The 21,480-nt window shown below is 43.6% G+C and overlaps 1 long non-coding RNA gene across 1 annotated transcript; it reads right to left on the reverse strand.

Annotated features, from left to right (window-relative positions):
• Window positions 1-15,681: 15,681 nt before the first annotated feature.
• Window positions 15,682-21,267, reverse strand: LOC132013104 (uncharacterized). Its single transcript, XR_009402877.1, has 3 exons — window positions 21,191-21,267; window positions 17,934-18,031; window positions 15,682-15,758 (listed from the first exon to the last, which is right to left on the reverse strand). It is a non-coding gene; the product is annotated as an uncharacterized LOC132013104 (long non-coding RNA).
• Window positions 21,268-21,480: the final 213 nt, after the last annotated feature.

A 21,480-nucleotide genomic window follows, 5' to 3' on the forward strand; every position in this document is an offset into this window, starting at 1 on the left:
CAGGTGGCCTGATTCATGGCTGAGACAGCTCCCGTGTGCCTGGAAGCAACCTAGATAGGAGAGTGACTCAAGCACTAATAGAATAATACAGGTGGCAAAGCCAGAGAGAGAGGTCAAAGAGAGAAGGCACCCCAGGTATCCTCACAGCGTGATCCCTGGACCAGTAGCACCAGCACTGCTAGGAACTTGCTAGATGGGCAGAGTCTCACGCCTTACTCCAGATGTACTCAATCAGAATCGTGAGGGCTGGGGCTCAGCAAACCATAGTTTAATAAGCCCTCCAGGTGATTCTAGTGTTTTCTGAAGTTTGAGAACCACAGGTACACATAACAGGGAGGACTTCATAGGGTTCCTGTTCAGGTGGGGGCCAACTCTAACGTGGGTATTCCTGGTGGAGTGAAAAGTGGGAACGGCTGGTGATTGACGGTGGGCATGGGTACAGGTCTGAGAGAGAGAAAGGTGGGGGAGCTGAAGAGGTCCAGCCCGGATCCCTTGTCTGTCTCCAGACAGGCTTGGCTTCACTTTTCCCCCGAAGGGCTTTTGAGTTGAAGATTTCAATCTGATTCATCCATTCATACTTTGTGTGCATGCCAAGAAGCCTAGGAGAAATATACTTATTTTAAATAAGTTTAACAAATAACCACATGGTAACTGATAGAGGGATAAAGTTTATGAGACGGCAAACAACCAGATCAAAACTTCTGAAGTTTTGTCATCAACAATCAGTCTTATGTACCAGTTGGCACCAACTTGGTACAAAGTATGGGCCAAATGCCACAGGGGATGCAAAATAAATGAGAACATATAGCAGATGTCCTCAAAGAGATCCTATTTTCAGGAGAGAAATGAGATGTTCACATGTGAAAGGGGAGGGGAGGGGAAGAGCACACTTTGGGTGGTCGGTGTCAGTTTTGTGGGAACGGATGGGATTCAGGTTGGACGCAGGAGGATGTAGATGTGTTAGGAGCAGGAACAAAGGTCTTGCAGACATTGGGCATGGCATGAACAAATGCAGAGGTGGGAAGGAACAAGGCACATGCGGAAAGGGAAGGAACAAGTATAAATGGAGTTAATGGGCTTAAATGCCATCTACCACGTACATGAATGTCAAATCGATATCCTATAGCCCAGACTTTAGGCTTAGATATTCATCTTCACTCCGATGTCTAGGAGACATGGAAAACTCCTCACGTCCAAACCCGAACTCTATTCTCCTCTCCACGTTTTCTTTATCTGGAAACCTCCCTGCTCTCAGTTGGTGGCATCTCTACCCTTCTAGGTGCTTGGTCACAAAGCTATAAGCATCATCCTGGGTTTTCTCTTTCCGTCCCGCTTCGCAAACTATTCTTTAGGAATTCGTGATGGGGCTACCAACAAAATAGATCCAGAAGCTGCTGACTCTCCTCCCCAGCAGCCAGACAGGAAATCACAACTGTGTCACTTTTCCTCTCAAAACAATACAATGACTCCCTATTTCGCTCAGGGTCAAAGTCAAACTCCCTAGAATGATCCGTGATCCTGCCGAGCTCACCTCCCCTTGCTCATGGTACTCCCACTAGTCTCTGAAATGCACCAAGCACACCGCTTCTGCCTTTGGACCTTTGCACTGGCCGTCTGCTCCATCTGGATTGTTCTGCCCCCAGTTATACACAGGGCTACGTGCCTTTGCCCCCTTCCCGTCTTGGCTCAAATGTCAAACATATTTAAAGTTGCATCTTTCCCATAAAACATTCCTAATTCCCCTCACCCCATTTTACTTTTTCTTTCTACATAGCACTTGTCACTTCATAATGACCTATATAATTTCCTTATTAAGTTTCATTGCTTGCTGTCTGTCTGCTCCTTGCTAGAATGTAAGCTCTATGAGGGTGGGAATATTTGCTTGTTTTCACTCACTGAGACATCTCAAGTGCCAATGCCTAGAATGGGACCTGGTGTATAGTAGGCTCTCGTAATTATTTGTTGAAAGCATCCTTTTGTGTGTGGGGGGTTGAGATTAATGCACATGCTGAAGATTAAACACCAGAGGGTGAAAGTTATGATTTTTTAACTAAACATTTTGAAGAGGAGAGTACTGTGTCTTTGTCCTTTTGGGGAAGGCTTAAAATACTGTTTCAGAAGATTAATCTGGGGCTGAAGTCCTAGGAAGGGATGGGGATGAAGAAGGGGAGGACGGGAAAAGTAAAACAGAGGCTAACCAGAAACAGTGGAAATGACCAGGAAAGCACAGATTTAAGAGAACTTTCAAAAGAAAACACACATACACGTACACATACATACACGCACCCATACACACAATAAAAATGACCTCCAGGATTAAGAAAAAAAGTCAAGACAGGGAAGAGAGTCAGTTTTCATGTGGAAATAGGAGTTCGGTTTCGAACGTGTTGGCTTTGAGATTGTGGGGGGCGTTATCAGACTCAAATACCCTACAGACAAGATAGGAGCCCTGGGGGCACCTGGGTGGCTCAGTGGGTTAAAGCCGCTGCCTTCGGCTCAGGTCATGATCCCGGGGTCCGGGGATCGAGCCCCGCATCGTGCTCTCTGCTCAGCAGGGAGCCTGCTTCCTTTCCTCTCTCTCTGCCTCTCTGCCTGCCTGTGATTTCTGTCTGTCAAAATAAATAAAAAATCTTAAAAAAAAAAAAAGATAGGGGCTCTGACCAGCACTTCTAAGAAACTCCTTTTAAACTACTGTAAATAGAATTATAAAAATAAAGTTCTCTAAGGAAGACTTTGTGGCAATAGAAAGTTAGACATCCAAGCAGGGAGCCTTGGAAGCTGCTACAGTTCTGATGCCCAGGGGAAGGTGGACTGGGAAGGTGGGAGCAGGGACAAGAGGTCGGAAATGGAGGTATGGGGGCACCTGGGTGGCTCAGTGGGTTAAGCCTCTGCCTCTGACTGATGTCATGGTCTCCGGGTCGGGCTCTGTGCTCAGCAGGGAGTCTTCTTCCCCCTGCCCCTTTCTCTCTGCCTACTTGTAATCTCCATCTGTCAAATAAATAAATAAAATCTTAAAAAAAAAAGAAATAGAGGTATGTAATGTATCAGAGCATTAGCATCACGGAAGTGCAGAAAGACAGCATAGAGAAAGGAATTATTGATGTTGTCAAGAATCCAGCCCCTTGTACATGCTTAATAAATACTTGTGGAGTAAATAAAATGACTTACAGGAAAATGAAGGCACAGAAAGACTATAGGGTTTGGAAAGGTGGAGATACTCAGAATGTGGGGCACAGCATTTTCATAAGAGGGATGGATGAAATCCTTTCTCTAGGGCTTCACGAGGGTGTGGGCGGTAAGGAGATGGGGACACAGGGACGTCGGTGTCCTGCTCTGAAGCAGAGCTACAAAGCTACAAAAAAAGCAAGTCCTTACATTTGACACAGCACGAAAAATGAATCCCAAGCACATTTTAATTAAGCAATGGAGCCTGGTACAATTTCTTTAAACTATCACCCAGAGTATTCTTTATGCCTTGAGAAATCTGAAAGTTCTTTAACCTGTCCTGTTCTCCCTTTATAGAGAGGAGTTAAAAATTCTACTAGTATTCCTTTCCCCAAACATTTCTTTCCGCCTGTGCATTGTGTCTATTTGAAGAACCCACACCTGCATAAACCAGGAGCTGCTTAAGAGTTTTTATTCAAATACTCTAGATACAAACTTGCATTCTGATCAGTTGTTGAGAAAACAAAGACCTGTGTTTCCGGAGAGAAAGCACAAGCAAATTTATTAAGAAGAATTAACGTATCCTTTAGAATTTGGGAAAAAATTTTGTACTGCCGTATTGTGACTATGTACACTCAGAGAACTGTCTCATTCACATCCTCTCCTTTCCACTGTTTATTTTGATAAAGAATTTAGCCCATAGTATGCTTAAGAGTGCTGTTGCTCTATTGCTTTTGAAAATTAAATATTTTCTCCATCACAGCAAACCCATATCTTCTGAAATAGAATATTCTTTAAAATATTTTATTTATTTATTTGACAGACAGAGATCACAAGTAGGCAGAGAGGCAGGCAGAGAGAGAGAGGAGGAAGCAGGCTCCCCAATGAGCAGAGAGCCCAGTGCGGGGCTTGATCCCAGTACCCTGAGATCATGACCTGAGCCAAAGGCAGAGGCAGAGGCTTTTAACCACTGAGCCACCCAAGCGCCCCTGAAATATTTAAAATGTGGGCGATTCATCAACTGTTTCTAGTTATTAAATTCAAATACACTTCCTTGCATTTCCTAAGAGGGTGCTTACTATCTATGGTAAGGGAAAGGAGAGAGCTTGAAACAAAAAGAGAATAGAACCGAAAACTCTCCCACAACTTTAGGAAAGAGCAATTCATGTTTTGAGTTGCATCATTTGACAATGGAAAAAGTAAGATAATAGGTGATGTCTCTCTGAATTGTAGTCCCTCATGGTATGGATTCACACATTCCCACTCAAGACGGATTAGAATAAAATCCTGAATGACGGGTTATTGATGGACAGTGTTCATGTTTGTTCCATGTCTTGGCCTGTCAGGGAAGGGTCAAGAATGAGGTCCCAGATGGTCAGGTGTCAATATGGTGTGTTGGCTTACCCCCCCTCTCGCCCAAGGACCCCTCTCTGCCCTGCTGACCAGCTCAGCCTGCCTTGCTGGGGATGAGAAGGGAGGCAGGTGCCCCCATAGGAATACAAAGTGCTCGATCTGCACCTGCTAGAGGCTTGGTGTTTGTGGTTCCACTTCTGACCTGTGGGGTAGATGTCCTACTAGTTTCAGTATGGGAGACCTCCAGGAGAATACCAGGAAAGGCAAGTTCCACGATTAATAATAAAATGTGCAAATATTAATTACTAAGCAGAAAATAATATATACTATTTATGAAAGTTTCCACTGGAAAGATTAAACTTTTTAAAGTGAGGTCAAGTTAGTTAAGTGTGTTAGGATTCTGTGGGGGTTTCGTTGGCTCGCTGCAGGCACCCACAACGCACCCCCCACCCCTACCAGGGCTACCCTCCCCCCACCTGAAGTCTCACACCTGGATCCAAAACTTAGCACTTCTGTCATTTACCCACTCTAGGCCGCAGGGCTCTTATGTGATGGCTCTGTCGTCTTATTTTTCGAGATCAGACTTTGAAGAGCTGGGGCATTTTAAAAAATATTAATTTTTCTTTCAAGTTCCTTTACAAGGCATTTTTGAAATATTCGGTCATTATTTATTCACACTGAAAATTCTCATTTTCTTTATCTCAAATTTGTTCCTGAAGGGGTGGGTTTTACTCTATGTTCATGCTAAAACCTGTATCCTCAAAGTGAACAAATTGGAAAAGATCTATAGACATGAAATTCTATGAATTTTGTGAAATGACAGCCGAAGCTCTTCCTTATCCCAGGCACGTGGGAAATCCTTCATTCTTAAACTAAGAACCTAAAACAAGATGCATGAATAAAAGGTATTTCAGGTTCTACATTTATATATATTCTTCTCCTGTACTTCCCTTATAATTGAGAGCTTTCCAGAAGTTCCATTTCACACATTTCACCATCATGGAAAGGAATGCTGCAATACCCAAGTTTCTGTTTTATAAAAACAACATTCTGTAGAATTGAACCCAACAATTAGTAATTCAAAGCGACTAGAATTATGAAAATGTTACCAAGAGTCCTAAATTGTCAGTCTCTGCTCTGTGTTTTTATAGTTCTGCATGTTCTAGTCAGATTTTAGGGGTATTTGTTCTTGTTCTTTGCTTCACGTTATGACTTTGTGATGTCAAAAATAAACACAAGGACTATGAAATTTTTTTAAACATTGTAATAATTGACATTGACTCACCACTTTCCATTCTGGATGGTTCTGGTGAATTTCCTTCTTAGCGGCGATGTCGTATGTGAATGTCGTGTTCTCCGTGATAAGGGATCCTGGTCTCTGGTCAGGTAAGCCTGATCCTGATGGGAAAGGCTTCTGTACATGGTTGTGATGCTTCTGCAATGACTTGCTTTAGATTTGATTACATGCAAATCCTCTGGTGTCTGTTTCTCTACAATTTGCATCCCCGATGTAGATTATATATAAGGTACTTTTTTCCTCTCCAAGAAGATTTTTATTTAGTAACAATGAGTTTCCATTAGGAACAGACTCTCTTAAAAGTTTATTATGGAAACAAGGAATCCATTATTTGTTTTGTGAATAGCAGTGGCATTTTCTATTTCTTTAATTTAGAGCTAGGTTTAAAAAAAATAGTGCATATGAGAAAGCTTTTACATCCTGGTAGGAAATATAGGTTCTATGCCTGTAATTCGCAGATTGTGGGTATATAATTTTTAAAAGCTAAGTATCTTTCAGATATAGAAAGAATTCTAGGAAGAAAAAAATCAAAATGAATACAAAATGAATACATTGTAATACAGTTGGATAACCTTCTTGTTATCTATAAAACATAAACATCTGATCTAAACCAGAGGCTCCTAAACCTGGAAGTACCTCAGAATTAGCAGTGGATGTGGTAAAAATACCTATGCCCGGCCCCAGCCAATTCTAATTCAGAAGTTTCTGAGATACTGGGACACCTGGGTGGCTTAGTCAGCTGAGCATCTGACTCTTGGTTTGGCTCAGGTCATGATCTCAGGGTCATGGGATTGAGCCCCACGTAAGGCTCCCTGCCCAGCATGAGATTCTCCCTCTCATAAGATGAAATCAGAAAGGGAGACAAACGATAAGAAAGTCTTAACTGTAAGAAAGAAACTGAAGATCGACGGAGGCGAGGTAGGTGGGGAAATGGGGTCACTGGGTGATGGGCGTTAAGGAGGCCACTTGATGGAATGAGCTCTGGGTGTTACATGCGACCGATGAATCGCCAGGTTCTACCTCAGAAACTAAGAATCCATGATATGTTAATTAAATTGATTTCAAATAAAAAAAAAGATTCTCCCTTTCCCTCTCACTCTGCTCCTCCCCCTCTAAAAATAAAATAAAAAACCCCTTATTAATCTTTTTAAAAAACAGTCTTTTTGAGGAATATTCAGTGTCATGAACTCCTTTAGAGTAAAAAAAAAACAAAAAACAAAACAAAACAAAACAAAACCAAAGCAAAACCAAAGACAAAACCCCCAAACCCCAAACAAGCAAACTTTAGGTACTTTCTGACACTTCCCTTATTCATCTTCAAGGACCTAGAATTGCTGCTTAACCTAACTTTGGTTCTGTCTCCCAGTCCTGAACAGTTAGTTCAGTCTGGGTTGGTCTGGGACTTGCAATTTCAGGGCTTGAAATCGCTATTGCCTGTGGTTCTCCGCCCTGGCTCTGCCTCACAGGCTCTTACCCCATTTCGGATCACTAGGATCTGGAGGTCCCCAGTGGTCCAGGGCACTCAGGAGGTCTGTGAAGTGTAAACCAATTTCAGAAACTAATAACTTTTTTGCCTTTTACTCTCTCATTCTCTCATGAATGTACGGAAGAGTTTTCTAGGGGCGAGGTGACTTGGTATATATGAATGGAAGAACATATGTGAGAGTCTAGCTGTTTTCTGTGAAGCCAGACTTTCAGGAGGGATTTGCCAAATCATAAGATAATGCCACTCTTCTCAATAAATTTGTTTGTTTGTGAAGCATAGTTATTTTTAATTAAAATGGTTTTTTTTACATCAACATATAATGGTTCATTATTGTTACTTTAAATGAATAGTAAATATCTTTTCTTAATGCTTAAATTTCCAATATAAGATATATAAATATATATATATATTTACTATTCATATATATATATATATAGATATATATGGATATGGATATAAGTCATACTTTAAAAAAGCAGGGTCTTCAATTATTTGTAAGAGAGTAAAGGAGTTCCGAGACCACATGGTTTGAGACCACATCCTTTAGAAGAGAACCTGTAGTATAAATGAGTTTCTAGAGTGTTCTAATACAGAGATCTGAACTTTGTATCTGTGCTTCTCTTATGGACAGAATACGCCTCGCGGGGTCTCTATTTCTAAAACAAAACCAAAAGGACAAAATCTGTCTCAATTCCCCAGTGTCTAGCACCTGTTTCCTTTACTCCTTTAAGTGAATGAGACGAGGAAGAGCCATTGCCACATGATCCGTCAGCCCCGCAATTTGCGTTCTTTTCCAGGCAGGGGTCACCCCAACTCATTCTTTCTTACTCCTCTAACTGAATAGCTCCATAGTAACATAGTAAAATAAAGTAAATACTCTTAAGTGAACTCTACTATTTCTGCAATGAATTCCCCAAGCATGCTGATTCTTGTCAACATTGCACTGGAAGATTTTAAACCTTTCGAGTAGGATGGAACCATTTTCAAACACGGCTACAACACGCATTGCTGATAGAGCCCAACCTTCTCAGCACAGCATTTGAGGCTTCCTAGGAGCCGGGTCCGGCCTACATTTTGTTGTATCTATCACGTCTGCATTCCTCACAGTCTCTACTCCAGTGCTCCATGAAGATCTTGGGCCACCTGCCTCAAAATCACCTGCAACGCTTAGAAAATCTAGTCTCTCCTAGATTTGCTGAGTTGGAATATCTGACGATCAGGCCGGGCCATCCTTCATGTTAAGCGAGCTCCCTGCCCCCATGCGATTCTTCATAAATACTGAAGGTTGGGGACCCCTGCTCTCACTATAATGGTCAGTGTTCAAATAAGTCATCGGCATTTCCATTTGTCTACCTTTGCTCATGGTATATTCTCTCAAATCCAAGCACCCTTCCCTCACTTTGTGTGATTGAAATTCTACAAATTTTTCAAGATTCAACACCAAGGCTACCTTTGCCAAGATGGATTTAACGGCTCATGTCATGGTGCTTCTCGCTTGAATCTCTCTAATGGCACTGATTTCATGCTGCTTTCCATGCCAGTTAGTGGTTTGCATATTCCTCCTTCATCCCCGACCAGGCCGTCTTTCTCTTCTTCTCCATATCCCCACGGCACTCAGCTGTGTAGACGGTGACTGGTTGCAAGGGTAGATTGCCGCTATGGTAGGTCTCGGCCATGCAGAACCTGGTTGTAAAATCCATCAGAAACAATAGTTTCTGGGGACAAGCAGCAAGACAAAAAACATAAAGTATATCAGAGGGGATCCCCTTATTTTGCACGGTAAAGAAATGTCACTACGAGTACACTTCTCTTTTTCCATGAGCTGAACACACCGCTGGAGTTTGTAAACATCTCCCTGTAGGGGGTCCCATACTCATAACTCAACAACATAATGATTTTCTAGAGTAAAGTTCATGTAGAAATGTCCAGAATCCTGCAGTGGCATTTCAGATATTAGATGTCATTGGAAAAGCTAGAATGCTTTCTTTTGCAACAGATACTTGCTTCTGCTTTAAAATACCCTTTATTTTGGATGCTTGCTGTATTTGCATACAACTCCAGAACTGTTTACATAGAATTAAACACACTTTTTAGAAAGTTCCCAGAAAGGTTGTTTTCTTATTCCGAGGAAACAAGTCTTTGCAGATGGGAGTGGATGGTTGTTGCTGGAAGGGTGTGGGTTGGCGATAAGCTTTTTCTGTGTTTGCTTCAGTTGCTGGTGGCTTCAGAAACATGGCACGGACAGAAGCAGGTTGTTGGGTCCAAGCGAGGTCTGATGATGGTCTGGGGGTGGCCTGCTAAGGAGGGTGAAACAAGGGTATGTTTTGGTAGAATAAACACAAATCCACATAGCACAGGCACGATTAGTATTTGTCTCCTTTATCTTGTATCGGGAACACCCCTCAGATATTCCAACCACATTGTTTCTGTATCAGCTTTTTTATTCACTCCAGGGCTGGGCACCTGCTGTGTGGTTGGGTAGCTCCTGACAACTTGGCAGGGACTTTGCTGATAAATTTGCTATAAGGTAGCTCTGGTGGGTGTATGTGGCAGGTGTGAGGGACCCCGGAGCAGGCAGGCCAGAGTGGGGACCAAGGCACCCCCTGTTCCCTTTATTCCAGGACTTCCCTATTTCTCTGGCCTTTCTTTGAGGGATGGTTGAAGGGAGCAGGTGATTCAGTGTTCGAGCTCCATTGACATAATGCATAGGAGCCCAGGGGCCCCTTTATTACAGGGGCCAGGGAGGCTTCTACTGGGAGACAGAGGAGAAATGTGCTAGCAACACATGCTTCTTAAATGGAGGAAAAAAAAATGGTACTGTGACATAATGCGAAATATGTATTTGGTCTCTGCCCTGGGTTCTAACACAGAGTTCCTCAAACCTTTGTTATTTCCTGACTGACAGGGGTGCTAGGAGCATTTTGCTTTTTTCTAATATTGGTCTTTGACTGCAGTTCCTGGCCTAGAGCTCCTAAATCCCTTGGAATTTGCTAGATGACAGGAACATCTTTTGCTCTACTCGAGGTGATACCTGGTAGCCTCCTGCATATTCTCAGGATGGGGACTGGTCACTGGGAAGACCAAGACATGATGAGAAGCTTGGAATTTTCAGCTCCACACTCCATCCTCTGGGCAGGGGAGAGGGACTGGAGACTGAGTTAATAACCCGTCTTGCCCTCATAATGATGTCTCCATGGAAATCCCTAACTTACGTGGTCCGGGAAGCTGAAGGGCCGGTGAACACATAGAGGTGCCCGGAGGAGGGGACCGCAGAGCAGGCACAAACCCTCCCCACTCCTTGGCTCATGCACCTGTTCCATCTGACCGTTCCACAGTTGCATCCTTACAATAAATCAGGAATGGCATGTACTGGGTTCTGTGAACCTTTCTAGCAAATTAGTAAATCCAAGGGTGGGGTCATGGGAGTTCCTGATAGATAGCCTGCAGTGTTGAGAAGGTCTTTGCATCTATCTGGACAAAGTATCTTATTTCACTGAAGCTAAGCACTGGTGACTATAAGACCCTCCACGATTTTGTGTGTCATTGACACTGTGCCCTGTGCGTTCAACCAGTTGCCAGGTCTTGTCAGTCCCGCCTCCTTTGTGGGTTCCCTTCAGGCTTCTTCTCTGTACTTTTAGCCTGTTTTAGCCCATTTTTTCCTCCCTGGCTGTTGTGTTGGCTTTCTGGGTATTTCTCCACCCATAGCTTACCCCTTCACTCCATCGATTTCAACCAACCTCAGAGTTACGCTCATTCATCCCAGCCTCAAATCCCAAAAGATACCTAATAGCCCACCAATGTAGGACAGGTTCCTCATCTGGTCTTCTGCAGGGGCTCTGCCCTCCCCCTTGGAATCTTGTTAGGTTTGGACCTTAAACTCTCATGCTCACTGCTTCCTGGTTTTTCCATGTTTCATTACGTTTGAGCTTTGTCTCCCCCTGTTCTTCCCCTGGTGACATTTTGTTCTCTTTTTCTTTATCTCCTGAGATTTTGTATGTCCTTCTAATCTCAAGCTTGTAGGCTTCCTCAGTGAAGGATTTCCTGTTGCTCTGATTGGAACGTGATTCCTCCCTCCTTTCATTCCTACAGATTCTACAAATTCTACAGATTCTACAGATTCTACAGTTTCTCTTTTCTGAACACACTTTTTCATTGACTAGCTTCGTCATCTCATTAGATCATGAGTTCTGAGGCTCACACTGTGTCTCCTGCAGAATGTAACCCAGCACCTTTTAAATAGCAAGTGCTCAAATACTTAATTGAATCTGTAAGAATTCTCAAAAACATGGGGAAGAAATAAATTAGAAGAGTCCTCAAATGACTGTGTGCAGCAAACGGCTTGCCACTTTTCTGAACTATAACAAGAAAGAGAAGCGAACTTGATTTTTAAGCCAGTGGAATTCAAGATCTTTTCTACAGCACTTTAGTCTTTCACACAAATCCAGGGGGGAACATATACAAGTAGGTGATGCCATCCACCCCTACAGAGCAAGTCTCATCCATTCGCTGATCTCAGGGCATGCAAACCAGCTCTGCAGGACAAACAGATGATGGCCTTGGGGTGACTTCTCAGGTTGGAATGAGTTTAGGGAGCTCTTTGGTTGTCTCAGCCTTTGCAATAGGGAGAGATGGTGGTCTGGCAGCTGTGGGAGGGGTTAGATGGAGATGGGAGAGGCTCCTGAGGGGACATCCCTGACCAGTAAGGCCACAGGACCACTGGTGAGACTAACCCTGAGCTCAGCTTAGAACAGCAGGTGAAGAAGCCACGCTTCACCCAAGTGATAGAAACAACACTGAAAGATGAAAATAAAGGTGAACCAAAATAGATGAGAGAGAATGGAGTCGGGGAGCCTGGAGCTTCAGGAACTCCAGCAGAGAGATTAACAGGAAGGTGAAGAGTTGGATGATGCCAGTTCAGCTGTGCCAAAGGGCAAGAACTTTCAAGGCTCAAATAAGGGAAATATTATCCTCTGCTTAGGTGTGAGTCTTGGGCTTGTCCTGGGGTACCTGAGAGTAGGTATATATAATAAAGCCCAGGGACTAAAATGATCATTTGGAGGCTCATCCTGAGAAAATGTACCAGAACCTTAGGTCCTATGAGTCAAAGAGTCTATTATACCAAGCTCAATGCTAACCTAAATGGCCTTGGGACTAATCTGTGTAGACGGACCATGGCTGAACCTGGCATTGACAGACACTGCATTCGGCTGCTTCCTGTGGTCTGTGCAGACCTCTCCTGTCTGATCCTTTGCTTCGAATTTCTCCATCCCCTAAGTTTCTAGAGGCAGGGTGGAGGGAGCCCAGTCAGCAGGCTGGTTTCCTGGGCCAGGGCCCTACCTTTCCCACTGATTTCACCAGTTATCAGCCTCCGCTGTACCAGGCACCAAATTGGCATGAACACTGCTCAGCACTCTAGAAGATGTCCCTATATCCCGTTCCCTCAGACCGGACCTCCTAGTTGTCCCTTCTTTCCACGAGCCTGATCTACACTAGAGCTCTGCTGGGGGCATTGAGCTGACCTGCCAAACCCTCTCCTGCAGGGGCGTGTGGGCAACGTGCTCCCACTTGGTCTGTTCCCCTTGGAAGGCTCCTTAACATGTGCGAAGTAAGGGACAAGGGATGGACACCCACTAACAAGTCCTGGAATGACAAGGAAGGAGGGTCCCTCCTGCAGTAGTGTCCTCTGCTTTCCCGTCTGTCACTTGAATGTTTCCTCCCATCTGTGACTTGGAGCTTTCTGCATAAACTCGGCAGAAGCTCTTCTTTGAGAAGAAAGAACCTTCTCTTTCCCATGTTCCCTTTCTTTCCCAGCTCCTTCGTTGTCACTAACCTCTCTACTGAGTCTCCCCCAGATGCTGAATGCGACCCACAGATATGCAGGGGGCCACAGTCTTGGGGAGAGATCTTAGAAGACTCGGTTTTCCCATTTGTTGGACAGTAAATGGCCAAGGTCTGGGGTTTAGGTCTCCTGGATTCTAGCTCTTTCTTTTTTCCCAATATGCTGGGTAAACCCTTGCACAGGCTGGCAAAACATTGCCTTTTAATGATGTGTGGCTATGGGCTACAGGGAAGGCAGAAAGTCTTTGAGCGGTGGTAGTTTTTGCTTTCTAGTTCCCTTTTCCTTCCTGGGACAGATCACAGTTTCCCTCCTTGCCTCTGGTTCTCAAGGGACATCCTTTGTGGGTATTTTCAGTTTACGCCACTAGGTGGTGCTTCAACCCTATCAGTCACTCACCGAAGGGCTGGCTCTAGTTGGGTTTATGAGCAAGGATTTTGGGGGGTGGAGGGGTGGGCAACTGCGGGGAGATGGAAGGAATGCTATTCTTTTCTTCCTGAAAACCCTGGAAGTCAACCCATATATTCCTTCCACGACTGCCTGGAAGAAGGAGACCATTTCCCAACTTCTCCGTCTTTACCCCTCGACTCATTCCACCTGCCCTTTGGGGCTAATGGGAGTAGGAAATATCATATTCAGGAGGAGCCCTCTTTCTTTGGGTGGTCCCCAGGGTGGGAACTCTTCCCTTGTTCAGGAGAGACAGCAAAACCAAGTGGTTAAGAGCACGGGCTCTACATTTATTGGATCAGATTTAGACCTGACTCCACTTATAAACAATGGAAACACAGGCAAGTCACGTAACTTCTCCCTGCCTCAGTCTGCTCATCTATAAAATGGGGATAAAGAGAGCGACCTGCTGCAGGACTGTGACACTGCGGTACTGTAGCTTTTCTTTATTAACACTGTCTGGTTAGGTACTAGATCAAACCAAGCAAACATCAGTTTTTGGTAGCTTCGATCTGCCAACTTGCTGGCTCTGGTGAGAGATCTTTTCTAGTCTTTTCTCCAAGAGGAGACTTTGGTGAGCCTCCCGCTCCCAGGGCTGGGCGAGCCCTACCTCTGAGCGCCGGGCTGGTGGAAGACAGTGAGCCTGCTCGTTTGCTCTTGAGCTTCTGGTTGTCTGTGCCCTTGGAGGCAGAGCGCCCAGACCATGGGCCACAGCTCCAGCTCAAGGATGGTCTTCCTGCCCCTGTCAGCCAGCCCTGGGCACTTCTCTCTGTGACTGTTGTGTATCTAGGTTGGTATTTTCCTTCACATTTTTGGGCCCTCTGGTTGATATAAAATTTTTGAAGTCAGTTTCTTTAAAAACATTTATTTAATGGCTCTTTCGGCCACATACCGGCTAATGTGTTTTCTAGCTGTTGGGACACCATTCCTGGAGTGTGTGTCTTCTAGCCGCCCTCTGCTCCTAGTGAACAGCAGGGAAAGCAAAGCCATCATCAGTGTCATTCGCGCTTTGGGTGACCGTGGGGATGTGGAGCTGCAAAGGGAGAGGACCGGCCTCTGACACACCAGCCCTTTCTTCTCTCTGTCGGACTGTAAGATAAGACCCACATCGCCTCAGGGGTCTACTCTGAAAATCACAGAGGGAATATCCTGTTCTCTATTGATAATGATTCTCCTTACCTCAGACTTATCTGAATTGTCTGTGTTTTATGTCCTTCGGATTTGTCATCCAATTAGTGGCTTATCCACCGAATTTGGGTTTAAGTGGGGACTGGAGTTTGAGGAAAGATTGAATTCTCCATGGGCTCAGGAATTCTGAGCATGACCTCCCTCAGGTATCAGAGGAGGCACGGGAGGGTCCTGAAGCCCTGGGGGTCTGTTCCATCGCATAGCAGCTGTTCGGCTTCTTCAGCTGGGCACACAGTCCTTCCTTCCTGACTGGCTCGCAAGACAATGACTGTTCAGGTAAGAGAGGATTTCTGCGCTTACACGAAAAAGATGCACTGTCTCTCTCATCCTTGACAGACAGATTTGTGCCTTGGATTCTGTGCTGAAAATATTGTGTGTGTTTTGTTTGTTTGTTTTTTGTTTTAAAGCCTGTGCATTTTTCTGTTGAAGGCTGCTGAAGTCTGTGAGCGATCTTTTTGCTGATACCCCGCATGGGAACTAGGGCCCATAGCTGACAACAATAGGTGAGAACTATCCGCCATTGTGGAGAGAGCCACCAACTCCTGGAAGCCCCTGGAAGCCATCTCCTCTAGGCTTACTAGGAAGCAATGAATAGTCCCTCCACCAACAGCCACTTGCCCTGCACCCCCCACCTCCTGTACCCACATCTATACAAGAACACTAAGAAGTGAAGAAAGAGAGAACAGAAGCCATAGCTGGGCAGTATTTGTGTTGAGAAGTGATTTCCTCTCTGTTCTCTGGGCAAGGGAAGGAGGACTTGTATGCCACTCCCCTCCTCAAGCCCAGTGACACGGAGGTGCCCAGGAAATTACCTGTAGGAGCTGGAGAAGGGGAGGTGGGCATCCTGGTCTCCAAGCGGGTGACTTGCTGATATGCACTGGCTGGTCCCATCTGATCTCACTGGAACAGCGGATTGGGAGATGCGGGTGTTGAGACGTATGGCCGTGGTGAGGACACACGTGCCTCCTGTGGGCCTGGAGAACACCCTGGAAGGCAAGCGTGCTTGCGTCACTTAAAAGAGCTGCCTCTGAGAGGGGTGCATGGCACTGTGACAGGGTCTGCTCGTCCTCTGCATGTGCAAGCTGTGGGTGGCAGGGGTGGCAGGGATGAGGGAGAAAGAGGCGGGGGGAAGAGGTGGAGGTAGGGTCGGGTCTCCCTAGTCAGAGCAGCCAGAGCTCCCACATGGGCTTTTTGAAGAGCAGGGGTTTGAAGACCAACCACATGGGGGGTGTCTACAGCTAGTGGGTGTCACCCCAAGAAAAGGAACAGCCTTTGAGGAGAGGAAGCACGGAGACCAGTTCAATGACCCCTTTCTCTGCCTCCCTCCTGCCAGCATACTGGAGAGGCCATGCCCTGGAGGGCCCGAGAAGGCGGCTTAGTGTTTCCCAGGCCCTCACCTTGGGTCTCAGGTTAAAACCATGCTGATGGGCGGAGATGTGATATGCAAATCAGTTTGAGGTTAGAGTTGAGGAGACAGAGTAATATACTAATTACAAGCCCTTTAGAAATGGTTTGTCCTAAAAGAGATAGAGGCATCTCTAAGACAAATATTTAGAGATTCCTTTATTAGCAGGAAACGACAAAAGTTTCTGTTATAAGACACAAAGTTTTCCTAGCATCAATATCTTAATCAAAAGCAAATTATAAAAGGCCACTTGGTTGGGGAGGGGAAGACAGTCTCCAGGTCTTAATAGATTTCTACACACTTTAAGGTAAGAGTTGAGGGTTAGGATTAAGGATTATTGATTGTGTGTCAACGGTACTGCAATTAAAAAAAAAAAGGGATTATTGGCCTGAACTTCTCTTGTTAGAGTAGGCTCAGCACCCACCAAGCTTCTGAAACTCATGTCAATTAAACATTCCTCAGAGCAAGCTTACATTATCAGAACATCTCTGGAGTTATTCTAGAATCTACATCCATTTGGATTGGTTCAGTCCAAATACTCAGGATCTAGAGTTTCAATTCGTTCTCTTAGGACTAATGATTGCTACAAAACTTGAGTAACCATCCCTTAACCCTCGCGACCAAGTCAGGAAAAAGGCACCTACCTTGTGTTGATCATCACTTTTGCCTGGACACTCAGCACGCCTTCTCTCAGCCTATGAGGCTTTCCTTGCCTGGTCATTGGCCATCAGTTTTGACTTGAGTTTTGCTAGACTAAGATTCCCCTTCTCATTGCCCCTGACCATAACCTCAACTTAGCCTAACTTACTAAATACCCCTGTTAGGCCGAGACCTTTGCTCTGGCTGTTAGGCTCTGCTGTCTGCCTTGGTGAAATATTTTCACACTGTCACGGTTTGTTTTCAACCCATTTTGCTGTTTAAGGACACAGCACTGGAGGTGACTAGGGACAGCGGACTTTGGGAAAAGGAAAGGACACTAGTCGGAAAGCATTTATGGCAGAGCTAGATCTCACAGTGTTAAATCTGTGTTTTCTGATATAAATTCAGTATATCTTTTTCCCTCTGCTCTCTCACTGGTGCCCAGGGGGGCTGTCTTCCCCTCCCCCTCCCACACAGAAGCAGAAACAAAGATTAAAAGAGCTGCTGGCCTATTTCAGGAAGAGGAGACTCCCCTGCAAACTTATATTTAGCTAGAGTTTCCACCCCCAAAAGGCAAAGTAAGCCTGGAGGCAGAGGAAAGGGAAGAGGAGGTGGAGGGACTAGGCAGATTAGAGAGTTAGACGTGTTTGAAAGGGGGAGGGGAAGACACCCAGGTTTGGGGAGCATTCTGGAGGGAGCCAATGGTTGGTCCTTGTCATCCATGAATCCACCCACTGCTTATGCACAGCTGGTGGTCCCACAGTCCTGCATCCTGCAAGCCTTGTGAACAGAAGGTGAAGAATTTGGGACACCTTGTGAGAGAAGGGGTTATAAAGGGAAAACTTCATCCCCCACGGAAGAGGAACTGTTTAGAACCTGTTGGAGCTCCCTTTGACCCAAGGAAACCAAGACCGAAGTTCCACTAAACATAAACAGGTTTATGTTTAGAATTATCTTATGGATACTTCAAGATGAGCTGAGCTGGTTTGCTAGCTTGTGAGTAAAAATAATGCATTTCACCTGAGTTTTAAGTTCCGTGTCTGCTAATTCTAGAGGGGCTAAACTCTCAACTAAAAATGGTAATGTTACAGATTATATTTTATAGATAATATCTTACCTGGGTCTTATGATAGTTCTTTGCACGTTCACTTGACTCTGACTGTGGCATTGGTCATCCTGTTGATCTTCAGCGTTGACTGTCTGATCTGGGTCTTTCTGTTAATGAAAGTTGTATTAGCCAATGCCAGCTTTTCAAGTAATCAACCCGTGATTTAGCTGGCAACTCAGAAATTCAAGCTCTGGCTTCAAATTATGTGTCCCAATGACAGACTCAGGCTTGATTGCTTTTGCAGAATTAAGTATACACAGAAATATCATCAACAAGTCAGGTACCAGGATTTATTGAGTCGATTTGGGGATAAAAAGGACATTTCTTCATGCAAGAATGTGTTTGTGTATGTATGTATGCTACAAAGTAGTAGAAGATGTGATTACAGCCCTTGAGGAGCTTTTACAGTTGACCCTTGAACAACATGGGGTTAGAGGCATCGACCCCTGCCCAGCAGAGAATTTGGTATAAATTTGACTCCTCCCAAATTTAACCACTAATCACCTACTGTGGACCAGAAGCCTTACCAATAACATAAACAGTCAATTAACACCTATTTTGTTACATGTATTATATATGACATTTTTACAATAAGTGAAGCTACAGTAAAGAAAATGTTAAGAAAATCATAAGGAAAATAGATTTATAATACCGTACCATAAAAAATCTGCGTGTAAGTGGATACGTGGTGGATACAGATCAAACCTGGGTTGTTCAAGGGTCAACTGTAATCTGGCTCATGTAAACATATAAAGTTAGCAGGTTTATGTTTAGAATTATCTTATGGATAAATATTTCTTGGCCTATGAATAAAGTTCTTACATACATTGATAGCAGGACATTAACATTGAAGTTTCTACGAAGGCATTAAGATACAAAATGCTGTTTACCAGAATGAGATATGAGAAAAAAATATGTAACTGGAGTCAGGCAGAATATAACCTTTTCACACTGGCTTCTTTCACTTAGTTATATGCATTTAAGATTCTCCCATGTCTTTTTGTGTCTTGATAGCTCATTTTTTCTTATCATTGAATAGTATTCCATTGTATAGATGTTACAAAGTTTAGTTATCCATTTACCTATGGAAGGACATCTTGGTTACTTTCGATTTTTACAATTATAAATGAAAGTGCTATAAACAGGGCACCTGGGTGGCTCAGTGGGTTAAGCCTCTGCCTTCGGCTCAGGTCATGATCCCAGGGTCCTGGGATCGAGCCCCACATCGGGCTCTCTGCTCAGCAGGGAGCCTGCTTCCTCCCTCTCTCTCTGCCTGCTTTTCTGCCCATTTGTGATCTTTGTCTGTCAAAAAAATAAATAAAATCTTAAAAAAAAAGTGCTATAAACATTTGTGTGCAGATCTTTGTGTAGACGTACATTTCTCCTATCAGTTGGGTAAATATGTAAAGTGTATGAAAAAAAACTATATTTAGCTTTCTAAGAAACTGCCAAACTGTCTTCCCATGTGGCTCTACAATTTTGCATTATCACCAACAATGAATAAGTGTTGTTATTGTTCTGCATCCTTGTCAGCAATTGGTATTGTCAGTTTTTTGGATTTTAGCCATTTTAATAGATGTTTGGTTAAATCTCATTATTTTAATTTGCAATTTCCTCATGACAAAGAAAGTTGAACTCCTATGCTTATTTTTTATCCATATGTCTTCTTTGGTAAGGTGTCTGCTCAGATATTTTGCCCATTTTTTACTTGGATTGTTTGTTTTCTTATTGCTGAGTTTTAAGAATTTTTTTTTTTTCTATTTTGAACACAAAGTTTTTATCTGATAGTGTTTGCAGAGATTTGTTTTCCACAATCTTTGGCTTCTCTTTTCATTCTCTTAAGAGTGTCTTTCACAGAGCAAAAGTTTTTAGGTTTAGTAAGTTCTAACTTATCATCCAGTTCTTCTTTCATGGATTTTTGCTTTGGATTCAGTATTTAAAAATTCATTGCCAAACTCAGGGTCATCTAGATTTTCTACTGTTTTCTTCCAGAAATTCTGTATTTTGCCATTTTACGTTTAGGTCTATTCTTGAGTCAATTTTTGTAAAAGACGGGAGGTCTGTGTCTAGGTCTGAGTAAAAGATAAAAGGTCTGTGCAAGCCTTGTGCATGTGTGAGTGGGTGTGTGTACATGTGTGTGTGTGTGTGCGTGCGCGCGCCTGCGTGTACATCTAATGGTTCCAGTGCCATTTGTTGAAAAGACTATTCTCTTTCTATTGAACTGCTGCTTGTATTTCAGAGATCAGTTGACTACATTTGTTTGGGTCTATTTCTGGACTTGCCATTCTGTTCTGATCTTTATGTTCTTGTTCCTTCACTAGCACCATGCTGTTTTGATTATTGTAGCTTTTCATTTTTTAGGTGGAATCACAGTACCTGTCCTTAGGAGGGACTAGATGAGTATAAGGTACACGTGTAAGCTTGAGTGGAGATTGAGTATTGGTTAATGTCCTGACCTGGACTCTTACTTTTGAAATTTGACTGTATTTTGTTAAAGTGACTATGGCAGTGTCTGTTACCTTAGAATGAATACAAAACTCAGGTGACCTGCTGAGTTTTTATCTAGTGCAGGGGCAAAACTTCATTCACTGAATAGTTTCAAAGGGCCTTGGGGAGATAAAAATAAAGTTGAGTTTCAGTGAAATCCCACTAAATGGGCCTATTGAACACATGTGTCCAACACATAAATACATTAGAACTCGTATAGCATTTAAATAGTTATTTCATGCACTTGGGTTAGCATGGGTCAAATCATGTATGCTCAAACACTGCAAGTATTTCTAACATGTAAATACTTGAAATGTATCATCAAGTATAAAAAATTATAAATGTTATGGTGTTACTGGTGCCACACTTAGGAAGGAATTATGTTACTGGTGTCACACTTAGGAAGGAATTTCCTTTTCTTAATGTTTTATAGATATAACGCAAATACAATGTGAGGAGTTCCAAATAATGTTTCTGTTTTGTTCTCTTTAAAAGTATATACTTCAGATTTTCTTAGTAACATTATAGCCTTTTAATTACCAGCCATTCCTCAGGCCTTGTAATTTTCCCAAATCGTGGCTCTAACATTGGTTATGTCTTACTCTGAATAGAACAAGTACTTTAAAGGTATTTTCTATCTCTTCTCTCACTTCAATATCAGAGACAAAATGATAACATGCAGTGAGAAATAGACACACACACACCCAGGCTTGCACACTTCCCTCAGAGGAAAGACTCTACCCTGTCAGGATTGGCTTTGTTCTTTTAGAATACATTACCTAATTTCTTAGTCCTGGATGGATGAAAATCAGCAACTTAGGAAAGGGGGGTGAGAGGCCGTTGCTGGAGGCTGACACCCTGCAAGAAAAGGAGGACATGAGCTTCAAACAGATACAACAACTCAGACCCTCAGCCCTATAGTCATTTACTGCCGGGATCAACCGTCCTTACACACAGATGGCTGCTATTGATTTTGGTGATGATAATTATGAAATATGGACAAGATAAGTCAGAAGCATCCTGGGCATCAAGGGGTATTGATATCTGTGTGTTTATGAATAGATGTGAC

The sequence above is a fragment of the Mustela nigripes genome, chromosome 1 (assembly GCF_022355385.1).
Source record: "Mustela nigripes isolate SB6536 chromosome 1, MUSNIG.SB6536, whole genome shotgun sequence".
NCBI classification, from domain to species: domain Eukaryota; kingdom Metazoa; phylum Chordata; class Mammalia; order Carnivora; family Mustelidae; genus Mustela; species Mustela nigripes.